This window comes from Dreissena polymorpha, chromosome 2 (genome assembly GCF_020536995.1).
Source record: "Dreissena polymorpha isolate Duluth1 chromosome 2, UMN_Dpol_1.0, whole genome shotgun sequence".
Lineage (NCBI taxonomy): Eukaryota > Metazoa > Mollusca > Bivalvia > Myida > Dreissenidae > Dreissena > Dreissena polymorpha.
In genome coordinates, this window is record NC_068356.1 from 21,350,801 (window position 1) to 21,356,199 (window position 5,399).

General features: G+C 33.1%; 1 pseudogene; it reads left to right on the plus strand.

Moving 5' to 3' along the window:
* Positions 1 to 1,123: 1,123 nt before the first annotated feature.
* LOC127869578 (GTP-binding protein Rhes-like) lies at positions 1,124 to 4,035 on the plus strand (annotated as a pseudogene).
* Positions 4,036 to 5,399: the final 1,364 nt, after the last annotated feature.

Sequence of the window (5,399 nt, forward strand, 5' to 3'; positions counted from 1 at the left end):
ATTATGCATTTATTAACGTTTAAATTGTTAAACATTACACTGGTCACACAGACAGAAAACGGGCATATTGATTTTTAAAGGTAAAATATAGTATAACCTTTAAGCAAAATCGATGCATGAGTGAACGAATACAAATTATCACAAAACCTACCAGCTGAACAGAAATATTCACGAATGAATAAAGGGATAATTTGAATGCCAATGATTATACTATTGTATAGCATTTTCTTCTATATAAACATTATACCATTGACAAAAGAAGAGATAGATCAAAACAGAAATAGATTCAAATAAATTAATACATTCTATGCAGATACATATGTTTATAATTTAATATTGTACTGCTAAGAACACAAATGATACATATGTTGCAAGTTATCAAAAAAGTGTATTTGAGCTCGTCATATATGTAAGCCGGTGTATCAATCGATGTTGTTAAATTAAAAAAAAACACAGCACTATTAAGCTAATCAAACCGCATAAATAAATCATGCGATTTTTTCTGAAATTCAATTGGGAATAATATAAAACAAAATTACCATTCCTGGGGAATCTTTTCAACGCCTTTAAAATCAATATTTCGTATACCTTTTAAAATAGCTATTTATAATCGAGCATAGCGAAACTTAAGAATGTGTATTACAGATAAGTTGGACAAGTGTTATATTAAGTTGAACGCGCACTTCTACAGCGTATATTTAACTAGGAAATTGGGTACACTGAGCTTAAAAAGAATACACGGAAGATTGACTTTCGTCGATTATTACTTAAAGTCGATTGAACGCTCAAGATTCTTTAACGAATGCATTTGACGTCCATTCTATGCTACCAGCTTTAAGAACAACGCGACGTCTCATATCATTATTTCACGATTACGTTTAAGACACTAATCCGACATTTTAATGACTATACCACTGACCAATAACATTCATAAACTTTGCCAACTAGCTGCGATGTATTTTGTCTAGAAATATTAGAGTTTGTGTATTTTTTATTCACATCGATATTTCCTGACTCCATATTTCTGTCTCATATGCCACTGCGTTGCACAGTAAATTGCTAACATTCTGATTTATTTTACTTGAAGTTAAAAATATTGGCAGAACATATCGAACTACAAAACATGGTAATCACAGACCTGTCCGATGTGGCGAGTAAACGGGCATTTATCTCCGCAATATCACCCTCGCCTGATTTCACATAAAAATAAACAGCCATATAATTATTATCTTTTTATGGATTGATCTTCAAATAAGAAAGCAGAAGACATGAACAAAACAATATTTTATTTCATACAACTCCATCTTTTCGTTAATATGCGTTTTTGAACAGTATACGACTCAGCATGTCTTAATGTGACGTTAAGATTAAAATTCACACTAAGTTATTTTAATAATTAATATTGGCAGAAAATGCTCGGCAAATTATTCAGCGTTGCCGAATAGCTAAAATCAGTATGGCGAATAATAAGTCAGAAAAATAGCTGTATTGTGTTGACCGGATAATTATGTCTTTTCCAGTCATTACTTATCTATCGCACCGCAAACTCAATGGTCTAATATAAGTCTGGTTTCATTTCTCTAGGAAGACATACTGAGTTTGGTTTAGTCATTATTTCTGAGAACGAGCTTTTACGGCATTTTCATAGATGTCTTCTAAGAAATAAATGCTCGCTCAATAATGGTATTAAAGTATTAAAGCGTGTAATGATCACGACGATGGCACTACCATATGCGCCGCCGGATTGTATCTGAAAATACGTGGACATCCTATCAGATTTTTCTAGCAGACTTGTTTAGTGATTATCAGATTGTAATTCACACGCGAACGCGGTTGCTAACAGAACGTATATATATATATATATATATATATATATATATATATATATATATATATATATATATATATATATATATATATATATATATATATATATATATATATATATATAATGTGCACAAACAGAGTGACCGTCTTCAAAGACATTTTTCACTTCAGCTTTTTCTTTTAAAACACATCGACGTTTGATACGCATTTAAAGTGAGCCTTCGGATGCCAGGAGCGTTCAATTTAGACCAGAAACGGCGAAAACAACGAAAATTGCCAAAACAACCAATATCTTAGCTTGCATCTTGGGGCTAATATAATCACAGTGTGATATTACGATTATGTTTCCAGAAAGTGCCAGTCTTAACCATATGTATTATAATTTAAGATCATATGAGAGTTGGTAAATTGCGGCCACGTCGTTCATGCCCATTCGAATAAAATAACATATTTGCATCTAGAGAATGGCTCCAAAGTTCCTGAATGAATGCGGTCTTTATTAGCGACGGAAAGCTGTTAGTGGAAAGCACCTTATCCTGTGATTACATTTCTTTCATAATTAACGTTGCTTTGTATTTACTACACGAATTATTGAATAACTTAAATTTAAGTTTGTATAATCCATTTATGATGTATTATTTTTTTATTGTTTTATACAGGAACTTAACTTGCCCTTATTTCAATTATTAAAAGCTTCCAGTTTTTGATCATATCAAATTCGGTAAGATTAACAGGGGTATTATACGTTATATTAATCTTTGAGATACAATTACTGTTAAGAACGTATAAATCAACACAAACATTAGGTGTTATTCAAGCATGTGAATGCCAAACATCGCATTTGGTGAACTGTAATTATAATTTGTATGGAATGCTCTCATGTGTGTTACCGCCTACGTATATGTTGAAATCAATAGTAATTAGCATTTACTGCATTCCGAAATATACGACAAGGACTTTCAATGAGAATTAGGGGTAGGATCACGTAAACAACAGCTCTTTCACCCTTTGAGAAATGACACAAGCTTGTTTTGATATGTTTAAAAAACGGTGGGGTTTAATACCGTCCACACATCATTAATTTAAGATTGCTTCTTGACATGATGGCAATGCTATACTAATGTAACATGTTACGTACTTTTAACAACAATTATTTTATTTCGAAGACAATCTTTTTAACGTCGAAATAAATCAATGTCCTACTTTTCTTATTTCCTGTGTATGTCTATATAACGAGTATTATCCCAGCTTGTATGTGTCGTATCCAATCAATAAACATACATGACGTTCCGCGAGTCAACAAGATGACCCCATCAAATACAATATAACTAAATTGTGTCATGGTAATACGCTGAGACTGTCACAATTAGTATTTTTGTTGTACGGCGTCTTACTGATCCCGCACGACGTGATACATCTACGTGTATACTGGACTTATTAATATCTACAGGCCTGAAGAATAACTAAACATATATTGCAAAGTGGCATTGCAGATGTGTGCTAATCAGCGATGGTAAATGGCCACAGCGGGATACATGTACATAGGGTTAAAGAACATACAATGTTAGCGGTCAAAATGAAACAGGCGTAACATACGATTTCAAATATTATTCATGAATACAGTCTACAAAATATAATTGCTTGTATGTGATTTCAGGTAATCTGTTCATCTTGGTGTTCAGCATCAACCGCAGGGACTCATTCGACGAAGTTGCGAGACTTAGAAAACAAATTATAGAATGTAAAAGTCAATGTAAACTGGGATCTACAAATTGCAAGACGATACATACGCCGATGGTCGTCGTCGGTAACAAATGTGATAAAGAGAAAGAACGAATGATAGAGCCTTCGGAACCATTAGCGCTTATAGCTGGCCAGCAGACGTCAGACTATACAGAAAAGTCTGCCCAAAAGGATATTAACATTGATGAAATATTCCTGCGTCTGTTTCGCCTTGGAATGCTTCCGACGGAAATGAGTCCGGCATTACATCGTAAGGTTACACCGTCGTATATTGGATCGAGTGTAACGCACTCTGGTTAACTGAGCTTCTCCCTTCGGCGTAAGATGAGCGATGCGTGTGGTGCAATAGCTCCCAATGTTCGCAGACCAAGCATTCGAACTGATCTTCTGGTGGCAAAGACTCGAACGAACATGAATTCGCCTACAGGGAACCAAAGTCGAGACTCAAATTGTGCAATTATGTAGACATTTCATTATTATTGAATGTTAACATTCATTGTGGTGTCATTAATGTGTTTTGTCATACCGATAGGCGTACATCTCTATGATCGATCTAACGTGTTGTCGAAATAAATGCAACTGTCAAAAGTGCATGCAGTTTACCAAGGTTATCCTAAAATGAAGTACCGATAAATTAAAAAAACAACACATGAAATTATGCTCGAAAAGTTTAAAAAAATATTTAAAGCATTCAATGATCAAGCGTGTCGTTAGATGTATTAGAAGTACATAGGTTTCTTACACTTCAAAATTGCTTTTTGTTACCAGAACGTTCGTGCGTGCGTGTGTGAGTGCGGGTGTGCGTTTGTGTGTTGTGTGTGTGCTTGTGTGTGTATAATGAACAGTATAATGTTTTTGATTGTAAATTTAAATAATTAAGTTGGTGTAAAAAATGAACAAAAACGCATTACTCTTGAAAATGTGTGACAAACATTTCGTTGTATCAAAATCGTAATAGAGCACATTGACGGATACGAGTTTGAAGCATAAGATTAATGTCTTAGTAAATTATTTAAGTTTGTATTAATTAATTAATTGTGACATCACTCAATGACACCGATATGTGAATAGCGTACTTTTGATGTAATAGGTACAAGTCACTCAACCGTCATAGGAACAACGGAAAAGAATTACACATCAATTTGATTTTTATAAGAAAACAATTTTTCTTGATTACCATTAGGCTTACTTTGTAAAATCATTATTCATAACAAATTTTTTTTAAATGAAAATACAATTGATTTATTGTTCTATTCTTCAAAATAAAAAAAAAATTGAACAACTGTATGTGACAATGCATGAAGGAAACGTACTTGCTAACGCAGTTTCAAAATGATATAATGTTCTAAATTACCCGATTTAGTTTTCATTTTCTGAAAAAAAAAGAGATTTACATAACACCATTTTTCCACTTGAGAAAATATCATTTGAAATAACTGCGTGAGATCCAAATCAATACAGCGACAACGCATTAGCAAGCCACCGAGATCCTGTGTTGATAAGGAAATGCTATGTGAAATCAATGGGTGTCCAGATTCCAATCGGAAACTAAAAGGATTCGAGGTTACTTTTACATCGGATCCGTTTCTTAAAACAAAAAATTCAGCTTCAAAGGCAGAATGCTTCTATAGTAAATAGAATGCTTTAGTTGTTATCCATGATAATGATTTAAGTAAAATTAGGTTAATTTCTGTTCACCAATAGCTAATTAATCCTCTACAAAAAAATGTGTTTCGTGTATTAAGTTAATTTTTTTATATTAACTTTGTATATTCAGTTTGTTAATGCATATTTGCTTATTTTCTAATTGTTTGAGACATGCATTGTTG